Raw genomic sequence first — 17,475 nt, 5'->3', positions numbered from 1 at the left:
CTCATCCACTTTCTGACACCACCATAATCTTTATTCAACAAGTGCTCCATTTCGTCCTTTGGAACGTCCAGGATGCTCCCCATCAACTGCAATACTTCACGACGACGTTTGCCTTTTGTTATCTGGAAATGAGCGATTAGAAGGTTTCGCATGAGGACTTTGTCCACTTTTCCTTCTGCGCTGTTGACCAAAGTCGACAATTTCTGTTGTGCGTGGTCCAGCATTTCTTTTCGGAGCTCGTTTTGTTTTTTCAGTTCTGCCATCTGCTCTTCCTTGAGATCTAAGTCTTCTCTCAGCCTGGAAGCAGAATCCCACAGAGCATTCGCTTGATCCAAACGTTCCTGCAGTGATGTTACTTCTCCTTCTAGCTTTTCGGCCTTGTTCTTCCATTCAGCTATTGACTGTTTTTCTTTGGCTAGTTCAGCAGAATGCAGAGCTTTCTCTTCTTCTTGGAAGTGTTGAACCTCGTTTTCTCTTAGGATTTTTACTTTGGTCTCTTGAAAAATATCAGAATTCAGTGTTTGAGCGTCTCCTCTCTCTCCAGGCAACTGGGCTTTTAGTTCTTCAATAGTTTTCTGCAAGTTCTTAATTTCCTCCTCTCTTTCTAAAATTAACTGGCTATGCGCAGCATTCATCTGCTCATACTTGTACTTAAATTCATGCATTTCCTCCTTCTGCTCCTGTAAAGACTGAAGTAGTTGCATTTTATGCTGGTTTTGATTTTCAATTATATTCAGATGGTCTTGAATTTCATCTTCCAGATGATTTTTGACTATGTTCAGTTGAGATACCTCCAATTCTAGTTCTGTGATAGCATCAAGAGCTTCAGGCTCAGCCACTGGTGCAGCTTGATTGTGCTGTTCCGTAAGTATTTCCAGTTCTACTCGCAGATAGTTGTTTTCTGCTCTCATGTAGGTAAGACTTTTGTCCTTTCTTTCAACGGATTGCCTTAAAGTTTCATTTTCTCTTAAGGCCTGAGAACACTTATGTAAATCCTTTTGTAGTTGTGAAATTTTTTCTTCGAGTTTTTCAATAAAAACTTCTTTCTCATTTATGACTTGTGTCAATCGCTCCTCTTCTTCTATATAAGATGCCAAAATTTCCTCAGTTTCTTTTTCATCAGCAGTCATTTGCTCAATATTCTTTTTGAGTCCTGCTATTTCAAAGTCCTTCTCTTGATTGAGTTGAACTGCACATTCGTGTTTCAGCTTTAAGGCCGAGGTATTCCAATCATGTGCATTGGAGAGTTCCTGAATAGTCTGCCTGTGATTATTTGCTTCTTCCAACAGTCTTTTTTCTGCCTGGTGCAGTTTGGCTTCAGTCTCTTCTTTGTCTCTTTTGAGAGTCTCCGTGATAGTGTCTTTTTCTTGAGAGATTTGATTGTAAGCAGCAATAGATTCTTCCAACTTACGCCTTACATCGTCACGTGCTAAAATCAACATTTCATTTTCCGTCTTGAGTTCAACAGCAACTTTCGTTAAGTTTTCATTGAGCTGTTCCTCTTCAGAAAGATTTTGACTTAGGTTGCTAGCTTCAGCTTCTCGTTCTTTAGGCATGTCATCCTTACAATGACTGTTAGAGTCTTCATTCAGAGAGGTTCGATACTTACTCTTAAACCCAGACAGCTCCTCTTCAAGTTGTCTAATGTGATCCTTAAGCCCAAGGTTTTCCTGCTGGATGTTTGAACTATTTTTTTGTGACTGATTTAGCTGATCTACTAAATCTTCTACTTTTCCTTCAAGCTTCTGCTTGGTTAAATGCAAATCACTGAGGCTCCGTGCATTCTCAGTTAACTTCTCCTTCTGCACATGCAGCTCTTGGGATATGTTCATTTGCTCATCCTCAAGTTGATGAACTCTCTTTTTTTCATCATCTAGATCTTGTTCCAACTTCTTGATGACAAGGTCTCCTTCATTTTGTTGTTTTGATAGCTCATCTTGTATCAAAATCATGTGCTCTGTAGCTTCCCGATTCCGATGATCCAGTTCTTCTAACTCAGCCATCAGCATTTTCTTTTCATTGATAGTCTGATTCAGTTCTTCCTCCTTTGCCTTCAAGTGAAGTTTTAAGTCTAGTAATTGTACATTCAAATTCATGTCCGTTGAAGCTCTGTTTTTCATGACTTGATAGTCACGGCTCAGTTTTGACAGTGACATCTGAAGTTCCTCTTTTTCTTGACTCAATGATGACTTCTCTTTTTCTAGAGCTTCAACATGCATTTTAAGTTTCAGATTGTCTTCAGCAAGACGGTTATCCTGGTTTAAACCATTTAGTCTCACGATTTCCTTCTCCGCATCAGCCAGGGCTCGTTGAAGCCTGAACACTTCTTCCACTGCTGAATGCTGAGGAAGGGTTCTTCCCTTTTCTGCCACAGTAGAACTCTGCTCCCAAACTGAAATTTCATGCTGATGATCATATATGTCTGGACTTTGGTTTGGTTGAAGAGTCTTGATAGTATTTAGTACTTTGCAGATTTCACTTGAGTCAGAATGGTGCGTTCCCTGAGCCTCAGCAATCTGCCTCGAGTGGCCAACTTCAGATTCATGTTTTGCAACTTCAGTTGGTAATCCGTTTGTTTCTTGTTGTGATAAAATTATGTCACTAAAGTCCGTGTCATCATCACGAAAGGCTGAAAAATGACTACCGACCAGGGGACCGAACGGAGCCGGTGCAGTTGTTGTTGGTACACCACAAGCTCCCGAGCGTACTGATTGAGCAGCTGCCTGTAGTTGGAACATTTGATCTTGCAGTACAATCTGTCCTGCTTTAGGATGGCTGATCTCTACCTCTTTCTGTGGCAGTTGATTCTGGGAACTTACAGACTGATGGTTTATTTGTAGCTCTGATGCTTCATGCTTTTCTTCCAGGTCAGTACAGCACTTTTTCGGTCCTTCATTCTCACATCTTAGTGTGGAATCAGTAGTTTCCATTTCCTTTCTCGAACAATGATGTAAAGCTGCTTCTGGGTCTCCTAAGTCATCCAGAAGCATTTCCCTGTTGAAGGTGGAGCTCTGGCCGGTGAGGAAAGCCAAGCTGCTCCCCACCTGACCCAAGAAGTGGCCCAAGCCTGAGCCCAGGCCTCCAAACCAGGACCACATCGTGGCCACTTCAGTGATCCATCGGACCAGCTCTGAGAAGCGCGTCCATCACCATCCACTTCTCTGCCCCGAACGTCCTCCGGCGTTGCCGGGGTCGATTATGACCCAAGCGCTCAGAATTCCTCAGAGCGCGGGGTTCCTGGGGCTCCACCAACACTAATCATCCCTTCCTGCCTGTAAACTCAGAAGCCTGTCCTGCGCTTTGACCAGGGACTGGCATCCAGTAGCACACTCACCCCCTGCAGGGCCTCTGCTTCTTCCCTGCACTTGCCTGTCAGCTATTGGCTCACAGGATTGGGCAGGGTTGGCTGGGAGGAGCTAGAGATCCAGGAAAGTGTCCCAGTTTGAGTCCCAAGGCAGTGTGCTGTGGAGCCAGGAAGAATCAATGTTGTAGATGAAATCCAAAGGTAGTTCACTGGACAGTTCCCTCTTGTCTGGGAGAGGTGGGCTTTTTGTCCCATTCAGTTGCATTCAGTTGACGAGGTGAGGTCTCGCTCCACATTAGAGAATGGAATCTATTTAACTAAAAGTCCCCGATTCAAAAGTAAATCTCACCCCATAACACCAGCACAGACACACCCAGAATAAAAGTTGGCCAAGTATCTGGGCATCGTAGCCCAGACGAGTTAACATATAAAATTAACCATCACAGAGTCTTAATCAGTCTCAGAATTCAAATTATAATACGGATTAAATTTCACTAAAGAACCATCTTTACCCTTTCCAAAAGTAAACTTTTGCTGTTAATCTATACATTTTCGAGTTCATTTTAATATTATTTGGTCCTTGTTGATTCTGATTGAAGTTTATTTAAGTGCTCAAAAATTCCGCTTAAATTTCACTTAAGAAAAATTTGTTTTAGAGCCAATAGGTTGATGTTCACTTCACCTATGGTTGTTTATCAGTGCCAAATATAATCCAGGTTTCAAGAGTACAGAGCGAAATAGAAAGTTGAGAAATTTTCTACTATGGAGTAACAATCCTAAATGTAATTCCCATACCTCTAAGGATCAGAAGGAGTTAAGATAAGGCCCTGCTTTCCAAGGTGTTTAAATTCCAACAAGTTAATGAGGAGGCAGTTTTGTAGAGTTGGGGACAAAGCAAAGAGAGGAAGCACGTGGGCTGTAACAGACAGACCAGTTGGGACCAAAGCAATTTTGGAGCTAAACTGACAGAATGCATTTATGAAACCTCTCTCACAAGCATGAGTTGAACAGTAAATGAGAACATAGTGTGTGTAGTTCTCACCTGATGGCTGGTGCAGAGAAAGTGGCCAACAAATGGAGCCTGCTGCCACTTTGTTCATATTTGCCTTTTTGTTTCCTTTAGGATCATTTTCCTTATTACCCTTTAGAAGGGGTTTGGGTTTGCTCCCATTACTCTCTTCCCAGAGCCCATATTCAGGAGACTCTTTTCCTTGAGCTGTTCTTTCTATATGTCTGTTCAGGAAACAAAACCCCAAGGTGGCAGAAATAAAATTTAAAAAAAAGGAAGAATTTTTGGAAAATTAATGGTTAAATAGATTCTGAGGATCATATGAATCACCTCATAATGTCTCTTGCCTTCAAGATAGAGCAAGTAGACATAATTACTCAGATTGCTATCAGAAACTAGTGACTGCATTTGTGTCCTGTGCTAGAAAAGGAAATCTTCTTGGTCCTTCTTATTCATCTCCAAATCTGAGAGAGAAGTCAGGCCTGTGTTAGTCAATGTCTCCTCATAAAAGACTAAAATAAAAATTTAAGCCCCTTTTAGCATCTGCTGAAGTGAGAATCCACGCTGTACCCCAGCTGTGTCTACTGTTGAAGAAGGCATCAACAATACCAAGTGTCCTTTTCTCCCTTTAGACCATTCCTCCTGTGTGTGTGTGTGTGTGTGTGTGTGTGTGTGTTAGAAGACTTTTTCATCACTTTGACAACATACCTGAGAAAATTAAATGAGTAAATATTTATTTTGGTTCAATTTCAGGCTCCATTGCTGTGGCCTGAAGTGAGGCAGATTACCATGGCAGAGAGCCTGGCTTCAAAACAGAGCTTCTCAACTCATGGAGATCAGGGAAATGGTGAGGGGAAGAGAGGACTGAGGAATATGATGTACCCTTCCAGGGAATCAACTCCAGTGGCCTACCCTCCAACTAGGCCCTACCGCCCACAGTTTTGACCAACTCCCGATAGTCCTGTCCAATCATGAACCCATCAGTGGATTGATCCACAGACGAGGTTAGAGCTCAGGATTCAATTCACCTTTCTGTAGAGTCCGTTCTGAATGCTGGTGGATTGGGGTCCAAGCTTTCAACACATGACCTTTGGGCAACATTCCAGATCCAAATTATAGCAGGGTGCCTCCTTCTCTTTAGGTGTTCTGTGTTTGTTTATTGTTTTAAATCACAAATAATGATCCTTTTTCAGTGTAAGACCTATCCCATTTGGCTTGAATCTGGTTCCAGTGGTTGTTGCTCCTCCTGCTGAAAGGCATTTCTGATCACTCAGATTCGGTCTTCTAGCATGGTTCACTCTGACCACAGCTGTTTGTCATTTTGTATTTCTATCTGAGAGAGATACCTACCTAGTGTATTCGAAACTGACCGTCCAAATAAAAGCATTTCTCTTCTTCTCAATATGTTTGGAATATTCCTGGAAACTATGGGGGATATGGAGGGAAAACCCTGGCTCATTCGCGAGCACACGTGACAAAAAGGATCCAGTAATCATAAGTGTATCCTTATACATATATTCAGTGCCCAAAAAGTACAAGGTATTGTGGTAGATATTGTGAACAACATAAAGCTGTGTTATATACATTTCCTGCTATGAAGTGCAATTGAATACAGTCAGTCAATGGAGAAGATGTTACATAGAGTGATCCTTGAAATATAATGCAAGGTCAGCCATTGACGACTGTGGTGGTGAGGATCTCATATGGGGGAAAAGACTAAGTAAGAAAGAATAAAGCCAGAAGTAGAGAGCCCTGAATAATGTGGCTTTGTTAAAACACAGTTGAAGGTTAAAGTAAGGAAAGCTTTTTGAGTCTATAAACATAGGGTGATAAATTCTATGCAAGATATTAAGTTTGTACTTCTTTTAATACCTCATGATTCATTCAAACATTTTCTTATAGATTTCAGTAGAATTTTTAAATCTCTTTAATATGGGCCTTGTCTCGTTTCTTTTTTTAAATTTTTATTGGTTGCTTAAGAAAAAATTACAATGATCTTGACATATCATATTTCATACATTTGATTCAAGTGGGGTATGAATTCTTATTTTTACCACGTGTACAGTTTGCAGGATCACATTGGCTGTACGTGCAGGTTTATACATACTGCCATACTAGTGTCTGTTATATTCTGCTGCCTTTCCTATTCCCTCCCTATCCCCCCTTCTGTCCCCTCCCCTCCCATAATCTCTCTCTACCCCAGCTACTGTAATTCATTTCTCTCCTTTTTTCCCCCCTTTCCCCTCACATCCTCTTCTATGTAATTGTGTGTAACAATGAGGGTATCCTTCCATTTCCATGAAATTCCCCTTCTCTCTCCCATTCCCTCCCACCTCTTGTCCCTTCTAATTGGTAGTCTTCTTTTCATGCTCTTCCAGCCTGCTCTGTTTTGAGTCCCCCTCCTTATATGAAAGAAGACATTCAGCATTTCTTTCCTAGGGATTGGCTAACTTCACTTAGCATAATCTCCTCTAATGCCATCCATTTCCCTGCAAATGCCATGGTTTTGTTATTTTTTAGTGCTGAGTAATATTCCATTGTGTACAAATGCCACATTTTCTTATCCATTCATCTATTGACTGGCATCTAGGTTGGTTCCACATTCTAGCTATTGTGAATTGTGCTGCTGTGAACCTTGATGTAGCTGTATCCCTATAGCATGCTCTTTTTAGGTCTTTGGGAATAGTCCGAGAAGGGGAATAGCTGGGTCGAATGGTGGTTCCATTCCCAGCTTTCCCAGGAACCTCCATAATGCTTTCCAAATTGGCTGCACCAATTTGCAGTCGCACCAGCAATGTACAAGTGTACCTTTTCCCCCCACATCCTTGCCAGCACTTGTTGTTGTTTGACTTCCTAATGGCTGCCATTCTTACTGGACTGATTTGGTATCTTAGAGTGGTTTTAATTTGCATTTCTCTGATTGCTAGAGATGGTGAGCATTTTTTTCCGTGTATTTTTTGATTAATTGTGTATCCTTCTCTGAGAAGTGTCTGTTCAGGTCCTTGGCCCATTTGTTGATTGGGTTGTTTGTTTTCTTAATGTTTACTTTTTGAGTTCTTTGTGTACTCTGGATATTAGGGCTCGGCACATTTGTATCTTTAAGAATTGGCATAATCAATGAAATGTTCCGCACACGTTTGTAGGAAGATTAACATAACACTCCAGTGACAATACAGTAGTAGAAGGATTGATTTGGACTGAGAAGTTGTTCAGTGAATGATATATTACCCATAAATTTGAATTCTCATTATCATAAAGAAGCAAGGTGGAAATAAGAATTTCTTTAAGAGAGTGTTGGGTCTATGGCTCAAGTAGTAGCTCGTTCACCTAGCATGCGTGAGGCATGGGGTTTGATCCTCAGCACTACATAAAAAAAAAAATAAAATAAAATAAAGATGTTGTGTCCACTAAAGGCTAAATAATAAATATTTTTAAAATAGAATTTAAAATAATAGTCCATAAATGTTATGTACAAACTGTGAAAGTAGATTCGTCAACAGATTAATTGTCTGCCTCGAACTAGAATCAGTTGCCTACTGATTTGCCTGGATGATGTTCTCAATTCTGTTTTTTTTTTTTTTTTTTTTTCTTTCATTCCACTGGGCAAACATCTGCCGGGCTTTCTTGATGGCAACATAGTGATTACTGAGCTCCACCCTATTAGAAATACAACTAGTTTTCAACTCATGAAAGTCTATAAAAGCCACTTTTTTAGAAGTCTCTAAACTTTGGAACTATTCAATGATACTCTATTTTTGCCAGCAATAAACAATATATATATATATATATATATATATATATATATATATATATATATTTTAATGTAAAGGGCAAGGTATTGAACAGACACTTCACAGAAGAAGCAATACAATCAGTCAATAAATATATGAAAAAATGTTCAACTTCACTAGTAATGAGAGAGATGCAAATCAAAACTACTCTAAGATTTCATCTCACTTCAATCAGAATGGCAATCATCAAGAATATAAGCAACAGTAAATGTTGGTGAGGATGTGGGGGGAAAAGGTACACGTATACATTGCTGGTGGCACTGCAAATTGATGCAGCCAGTCTGAAAAGCAGTATGAAAATTCCTCGGAAAACTGGGATCGGAAGCACCATTTGACCCAGCTGTCCCACTCATTGGTTTATAACTAAAGGACTTAAAATCGGTATACTAAAAATTCATTAAATTTCATTTAAATTAATACAATTTAACAAAGTCAATTTAAATAACATTTAATATAGATTAAATCATTTAATATGAACTATATAATAAAAATATTAATAAGATTAATTTTAATAAAAATCCACTTAGTGGTTTTAGAAACTACAGGTATCAGAGAAATATTAGCTATATATTCTACTTTTGTCTGCTCTCTCATTTTGCCTAACTTAAGCTAGAAACTTTTGTTTATCTTTTATCTTAATTTACCAAGATAAAAATGGGAAGACAAAACACCCAGTAGCTACACACATCAGCTTTTCCTTTGTTTTTTTCTAAATTTTGCCTTAACATTTACATTATTTTATCCAGTATCCAGGTATTTTCTTATGTTTTTATGTTAAAAGCATATGCCGTTTGATTTCAATCTCTTTTCAAATACATATATCTAAAATCCCTGTTGCTTCTGCCATTATAGTATTTTAATTTAATTCCATCTTGATTTTTGCTTTAATCTAACAATTATTTGGAATTGTTTCTATGGCCCTAATTTCATTGTATATGGAATTTTTTTTTTTTTTTTTTTTTTTGAGGAGTCAAAATTCTTCTAATTTTAGATGCACAAGGAATTGCAGCCTGTGTGATAACACCTTTACGGAATTGGCTGGCGTTTTCATTGTGGTCTAGGGCATGGTAAATTTTGGTGGCTGTAGCCTGTGTGTTTGAACATGATATGTAGTTTTGTGTGCATGGTACAACTTCTTGGTATAGCTCCTCAGTCAGGCTTCTTAAGTGCATTACACAGCTCTTCTCTATCCCTCCCCCCTGCTTGTTGGTGGTTCCTTGTTTGGGTTCTGAGAGAGGGATGTTCAGTTGATGCCTTTTATTCTGCAGGGTTTCCCATGTTTTTGCTCTATGTACCCCACGGTGTGGTACCCCAGATAACTATCTTATTGTTGTCCTGTGCTCTGTGATCCCTGGTATGTAATACTGAAAGCATGAAGCAGCCTGTTACCTCTCAGCTTCTGCAAGTGAACTGTTTCCTTGCACGTTCTATGTTTGCTTTTGTCTTTTCAACTTGATCTACTCTTTCATAATCTATTTTTGTGTTCAGTCCTTGAAATTCTCATTCTTATTTTGGATCACTGAGCATTTCAAATGTCCTTTTCTAACTTCTATGAGGATTTGGTGGTAGAAGGAGAAAGAGAGGTGAAACATGCTCATTTTCAGCCTTTAAGATTGAACCTCAAATCTTAGTGTAGTTTTGATTTTCACTTCTCTAAGTGCTAGTGATGATGAGCATATTTGCATAAATTTGTTGATTAATTTTATATCATCTTGGGAGAAGTGTCTGTTCAGGTCCGTGGCCCATTTATTGAATGGGTTATTTTATTTTATTTTATTTATTTATTTATTCGTTCGTTCGTTCATTCATTCATTTATTTATTTATTTGTGTGTGTGTGTGTGTGTGTGTGTGTATTTAGATTTGTGAGTTCTTTCTATACCCTAGAGATTAGTGCTCTATCTGATGTGTGATGGGGCAAAACTTTTCTCCCAAGATGTAGGATCCCTATTCACCTCCCAGATTGTTTGTTTTGTGGAGAAGAAACTTTTTTAGTTTGAATCTATCTCATTTATTGATACTTGGTTTTAATTCTTGTGCTATAGGAGTCTCATTAAGGAATTTTGGGACTAATCCCATATGATTGGAATTAGGGCCTACTTTTTCTTCTGTTACATGCAAGGTCTCTGGTTTTATTCCTAGGTCCTTGATTCATTTGAGTGGAGTTTTGTGCATGGTGAGAGATAGGGGTTTAATTGCACCTCCCTCCAGTTAGAATGTCAGCGATTTTTGAAAATGGCAGCTATGATGAAGACAACAACAGTAAGTGTTGGTGAGGATTTCAGGAAAAATGTACACTCCTACACTGGCGGTGGAAAGCAGTTTGGCGGCAATTCCTTGGAAATTTGGGAATAGAACCACCATTTGACCTAGCTATCCCTCTTTTTGGTCTATACCCAAAGGACTTAAAAACTGCATACTACAGGGACACAGCCGCATCAATGTTTATAGCAGCAAAATTCACATTAGCTAAATTGTGGAAACAACTTAGTAGATGAATGCATAAAAAAAAAATGTGGCATTTATACACAATTAATATCACTCAGATACTTACCCTCTCGCTCAGTCCAGGAGACGCTAGTGCCCTTCACTACCTCTGTCAGAGCCTGGTTCGGACAGCTGGTGCCTCGGAGAGGACAGGCTGATCCTGCCTGCCTCCCATGTACCCTTTGTCACAGGGAGCGACATTCATGTGAGACCAAGTAAAATCCAGTCATAGACATTAATAGAATATCTCAAAAAAGTATTTAATAAAAAGGCTAGCAAATACAGGGTCTTTAATGAAACTTTAATAAAATTTATGAGACAAGGAAACTGAAAGCACAATATTTTCTTAGGAACTTTTCTGTTTGGTGTTATTCTTTACAATATAGCAGCTTTTCCTAAGAATGCAGGGAGTATGAAATTTCTAAGGCTATCTTGCTGTGTTCTCCATTAAACCCCTTGTCTTAAAAAAACCTTGGATCTAGATTAATCTTTGTAATTTTCTGAGTACCTGTATAACATATTTTTCTCAAGAATGCAGTGAGGTCGCCGTTTCCAAGAGCTCTTCAATTCTGAAATATAAGAAGTGTGTTTCCAGGCATTGAAACCCAAAGGCTCACCTAGACACAATGGAGTGAGCAGAATATATAAAAATCTCTCATGACAAATCTGAACTCTGCTTTTCCCAACCGTGTGAAGTCTACTGGAATAAGATTCCAAGTAATTTGGCAAGTCGAAGCCAAATATATACTTTGATATTCTTCTCGGGAGTAAGCCGTGTGATGTTACAGGAAGGCAGATTTTAGTGCTGAATTTCTGATCGTATCCCCCCAAAAGTTGTTCCATGCATATCATGCAAGAATGTAACCTCCAAAAAATAAATAAATAAAAGAGAGGACATTTGACGTAAGAAGGCTGGATAATATTTGCATGTTCGTGTATTTTTACCACACATCATACCTTCTTATTTCTTCCTTGCTCTGATTTGAAGCATATGCTTTCATTTTTCATTTTGGCTTACCGTGTTATCACTTAATAATAATTCAGTAAATTTACTTAGAACAAGAAAGTCACCTAATGACTCATGTCTTAGAGATGCTTTCAAATAAAAGTAATTGTGCATTTTGTACCATAGAGTATTCCCAGTGTTTCCTAGAATTGTTGCAACTGATGCTGGAGGCTTTGAAATAGAGCAGGAGGCATAAGGGCCGTGGCTTGTGACCCTTCCCAAAGTATGTAAGATTGATAGACATTGAATGCAAATAAACAACTATGCATCATTGAATTTTTTCCTGTCACTGAAATGCTAGTAGAGCTCAAGGAATTGTGAGCCTCTTTGTCTGCAGTACAGGAAAAATAAGAAATTTAAAGACTTGAGTTACATACAATTTCTGATAACATACCTTAGGTTGGTTCTCAGCTTAAAAAACACAAAAAGAGAAATGTCATCATTTTCCATAGCATTGGGAAACTTTTCATAGGTGGGAAACTTTACTATCAGAGCTCATCGGTTCTCAGACATTTATATGTTTTGAATACTTGGCCAATGTGCCTTTGGGATGCGTCCTCCAGTTGTTGTTTCAGTGATTTTGTTCATGCCTAACAACTGATGGCATCTTAATTTTGGTAAAATAATGTAAATGTTAAGGTGAAATTTAGAAATAAGAAAGGAAAAGCTGATATGTGTGTAGCTACTAGGTGTTTTTCTTCCTTTTTTTTATTTTTGTAAAGTAAAGCAAAAGATAAACCAAAAGGTTCTAGCTTAAGTTAGGTAAAATCAAAGAGGAGAAAAAAGAAGATAACATTGCTAATACTTCACTGCCACCTGTAATTTCCAAAACAACTAAGAGCATTTTTATTAAAATTAACTTTATTGACATTTATATTAAATTATATAGTCAATATTAAATAATTCAATCTATATTATGTTAAATTTACTTTGTTAAATTGTATTAATTTAAATAAAATTTAATGAATTTTTAAATATAAATCATACTATAATTTAACATAAGTTAATAAGCAATATCAATTAATAAAATAAATTTAAATCAAACCATCGTATTAATAAAAGAAATTTAAATAATACTACTAATAAAATTAATTTAAATTAGATTGATTTAAATTAGATTAATTTATATTAAATGATAGTATAATTTATATTTAAAAACATATTAAATTTTGTTTAAATTAATTTTAATAAAAACGTTCTGAATGGTTTTAGAAACTACGGGTGTCAGAGAAGTATGTGCTATGCAATCTGCTTTTTCGCTTCTCGGATTTCACCTACTTAAGCTAGAAACTTTTGATTCATCTTTTACCTTAATTTATCAAAAGGTTATAACTACTCCTGTTGTAAAGCTTTTCATCTTCCAAAAACTGTTGTCAGCTTATTTCTCTCCCCAACTTGTTTTGATCAAATGTTTTATAAAATGTGTTTATAAGAACGATTGTAGAGCCCCCAATAGTAGGTAGATAAGCAGTCCAGATATTTAATGATACATTCTTACTAATTAACTTTTCCATTGGCAATGGATCATGTGATCCCACTTCGGGGTTGCCTCATAAAAATACTCTTCCTTCTGGACATATTTATCATCTGGAAAACTGAATTAATGTGAAGTGACTTTCGTAGAGAAATGGAAATCAGCAAAATGGATAGGGGTCATAGAATTTGGATTCAAAGCATCTTAGAATTTATCCACTAAGCTTCCTGTTTAGGTCCTCCCCATTGGAATTTTCGCTTGGTAGTTGTACAATGTTATCTTGGATAAACTAAATATTCTCAACGTTTTGCAACATTATATTTGGTTTTCATGTACTCTAAATCTGAGACATCCTTCTTATGGGTTGGATTTCTCTCGTTTCCTGTGATTGCATGTATCGTTTTTATCTTAATGCCATTAAGTGAGGTTGGAACTAGTGGTTCAAGAAGGCTGCTCTGTACAGTGGCTCACAAAAGTACATCAGAATTGATAACTGGTGATGATTATCTGCTACATTGGAACAAAATTCTATAAACAAAAAGTGCTACAAAAAACAAAACAAATTTTTTAAAAAGTACTATAGCAAAAAATCACAACAACAACAACAACTAAAGAAATAAAATAAAATACCTAGTAGCTATACACTTACATATACCAGCTGTTTTGCTTTCTCTTTTTGTCTACAAGCACATGCGTGCTTTTTCAAAAGGCCATGCTGTAAAACATCAAAAAGGGTTATGGCTTCTTTAGAATAATGCTAAATATTTAGAAGATCCTGGAGTACAGCTCTGGCCCTGTTGTGCAGGGACACTGGCGACGGTGTAAAGGTGGGCATGAAATCTGCAGTGGGTGTGAAAAGAGGACGCCCAGGTCCACCAAGTCCAACTCCAGCGAGGTTACTAAGAGGCACCGCTGCAGAACGTGGGACCAAGAGTGGATTCCCGTTGGTGCTTCTGCCAGCTCTTAATTTGGCTCCATCTTTAACATTTCCTGGTAAAGGGGTTCTGAAAAAGAACTATGAAGCACGGGTTGGGGTTGTTGATTTGGTTTCGGAGGTGTGCTGGGGACACTTGTTGAAGCCCCTCCAAGGCAACTCCTCATCCACTTTCTGACACCACCATAATCTTTATTCAACAAGTGCTCCATTTCGTCCTTTGGAACGTCCAGGATGCTCCCCATCAACTGCAATACTTCACGACGACGTTTGCCTTTTGTTATCTGGAAATGAGCGATTAGAAGGTTTCGCATGAGGACTTTGTCCACTTTTCCTTCTGCGCTGTTGACCAAAGTCGACAATTTCTGTTGTGCGTGGTCCAGCATTTCTTTTCGGAGCTCGTTTTGTTTTTTCAGTTCTGCCATCTGCTCTTCCTTGAGATCTAAGTCTTCTCTCAGCCTGGAAGCAGAATCCCACAGAGCATTCGCTTGATCCAAACGTTCCTGCAGTGATGTTACTTCTCCTTCTAGCTTTTCGGCCTTGTTCTTCCATTCAGCTATTGACTGTTTTTCTTTGGCTAGTTCAGCAGAATGCAGAGCTTTCTCTTCTTCTTGGAAGTGTTGAACCTCGTTTTCTCTTAGGATTTTTACTTTGGTCTCTTGAAAAATATCAGAATTCAGTGTTTGAGCGTCTCCTCTCTCTCCAGGCAACTGGGCTTTTAGTTCTTCAATAGTTTTCTGCAAGTTCTTAATTTCCTCCTCTCTTTCTAAAATTAACTGGCTATGCGCAGCATTCATCTGCTCATACTTGTACTTAAATTCATGCATTTCCTCCTTCTGCTCCTGTAAAGACTGAAGTAGTTGCATTTTATGCTGGTTTTGATTTTCAATTATATTCAGATGGTCTTGAATTTCATCTTCCAGATGATTTTTGACTATGTTCAGTTGAGATACCTCCAATTCTAGTTCTGTGATAGCATCAAGAGCTTCAGGCTCAGCCACTGGTGCAGCTTGATTGTGCTGTTCCGTAAGTATTTCCAGTTCTACTCGCAGATAGTTGTTTTCTGCTCTCATGTAGGTAAGACTTTTGTCCTTTCTTTCAACGGATTGCCTTAAAGTTTCATTTTCTCTTAAGGCCTGAGAACACTTATGTAAATCCTTTTGTAGTTGTGAAATTTTTTCTTCGAGTTTTTCAATAAAAACTTCTTTCTCATTTATGACTTGTGTCAATCGCTCCTCTTCTTCTATATAAGATGCCAAAATTTCCTCAGTTTCTTTTTCATCAGCAGTCATTTGCTCAATATTCTTTTTGAGTCCTGCTATTTCAAAGTCCTTCTCTTGATTGAGTTGAACTGCACATTCGTGTTTCAGCTTTAAGGCCGAGGTATTCCAATCATGTGCATTGGAGAGTTCCTGAATAGTCTGCCTGTGATTATTTGCTTCTTCCAACAGTCTTTTTTCTGCCTGGTGCAGTTTGGCTTCAGTCTCTTCTTTGTCTCTTTTGAGAGTCTCCGTGATAGTGTCTTTTTCTTGAGAGATTTGATTGTAAGCAGCAATAGATTCTTCCAACTTACGCCTTACATCGTCACGTGCTAAAATCAACATTTCATTTTCCGTCTTGAGTTCAACAGCAACTTTCGTTAAGTTTTCATTGAGCTGTTCCTCTTCAGAAAGGTTGCTAGCTTCAGCTTCTCGTTCTTTAGGCATGTCATCCTTACAATGACTGTTAGAGTCTTCATTCAGAGAGGTTCGATACTTACTCTTAAACCCAGACAGCTCCTCTTCAAGTTGTCTAATGTGATCCTTAAGCCCAAGGTTTTCCTGCTGGATGTTTGAACTATTTTTTTGTGACTGATTTAGCTGATCTACTAAATCTTCTACTTTTCCTTCAAGCTTCTGCTTGGTTAAACGCAAATCACTGAGGCTCCGTGCATTCTCAGTTAACTTCTCCTTCTGCACATGCAGCTCTTGGGATATGTTCATTTGCTCATCCTCAAGTTGATGAACTCTCTTTTTTTCATCATCTAGATCTTGTTCCAACTTCTTGATGACAAGGTCTCCTTCATTTTGTTGTTTTGATAGCTCATCTTGTATCAAAATCATGTGCTCTGTAGCTTCCCGATTCCGATGATCCAGTTCTTCTAACTCAGCCATCAGCATTTTCTTTTCATTGATAGTCTGATTCAGTTCTTCCTCCTTTGCCTTCAAGTGAAGTTTTAAGTCTAGTAATTGTACATTCAAATTCATGTCCGTTGAAGCTCTGTTTTTCATGACTTGATAGTCACGGCTCAGTTTTGACAGTGACATCTGAAGTTCCTCTTTTTCTTGACTCAATGATGACTTCTCTTTTTCTAGAGCTTCAACATGCATTTTAAGTTTCAGATTGTCTTCAGCAAGACGGTTATCCTGGTTTAAACCATTTAGTCTCACGATTTCCTTCTCCGCATCAGCCAGGGCTCGTTGAAGCCTGAACACTTCTTCCACTGCTGAATGCTGAGGAAGGGTTCTTCCCTTTTCTGCCACAGTAGAACTCTGCTCCCAAACTGAAATTTCATGCTGATGATCATATATGTCTGGACTTTGGTTTGGTTGAAGAGTCTTGATAGTATTTAGTACTTTGCAGATTTCACTTGAGTCAGAATGGTGCGTTCCCTGAGCCTCAGCAATCTGCCTCGAGTGGCCAACTTCAGATTCATGTTTTGCAACTTCAGTTGGTAATCCGTTTGTTTCTTGTTGTGATAAAATTATGTCACTAAAGTCCGTGTCATCATCACGAAAGGCTGAAAAATGACTACCGACCAGGGAACCGAACGGAGCCGGTGCAGTTGTTGTTGGTACACCACAAGCTCCCGAGCGTACTGATTGAGCAGCTGCCTGTAGTTGGAACATTTGATCTTGCAGTACAATCTGTCCTGCTTTAGGATGGCTGATCTCTACCTCTTTCTGTGGCAGTTGATTCTGGGAACTTACAGACTGATGGTTTATTTGTAGCTCTGATGCTTCATGCTTTTCTTCCAGGTCAGTACAGCACTTTTTCGGTCCTTCATTCTCACATCTTAGTGTGGAATCAGTAGTTTCCATTTCCTTTCTCGAACAATGATGTAAAGCTGCTTCTGGGTCTCCTAAGTCATCCAGAAGCATTTCCCTGTTGAAGGTGGAGCTCTGGCCGGTGAGGAAAGCCAAGCTGCTCCCCACCTGACCCAAGAAGTGGCCCAAGCCTGAGCCCAGGCCTCCAAACCAGGACCACATCGTGGCCACTTCAGTGATCCATCGGACCAGCTCTGAGAAGCGCGTCCATCACCATCCACTTCTCTGCCCCGAACGTCCTCCGGCGTTGCCGGGGTCGATTATGACCCAAGCGCTCAGAATTCCTCAGAGCGCGGGGTTCCTGGGGCTCCACCAACACTAATCATCCCTTCCTGCCTGTAAACTCAGAAGCCTGTCCTGCGCTTTGACCAGGGACTGGCATCCAG

At 38.9% G+C, this 17,475-nt stretch overlaps 1 pseudogene; it reads right to left on the bottom strand.

Annotated features, from left to right (window-relative positions):
• Window positions 1-17,251, bottom strand: part of LOC144250091 (thyroid receptor-interacting protein 11 pseudogene) — a 31,796-nt pseudogene extending 14,545 nt beyond the window's left edge.
• Between the last annotated feature and the right edge of the window lie 224 nt (window positions 17,252-17,475).

This window comes from Urocitellus parryii, chromosome 14 (assembly GCF_045843805.1).
Source record: "Urocitellus parryii isolate mUroPar1 chromosome 14, mUroPar1.hap1, whole genome shotgun sequence".
NCBI lineage: Eukaryota > Metazoa > Chordata > Mammalia > Rodentia > Sciuridae > Urocitellus > Urocitellus parryii.
The sequence above is the reverse complement of the archived record's forward strand: the minus strand, read 5'-3'. Positions and strand labels throughout refer to the sequence as shown.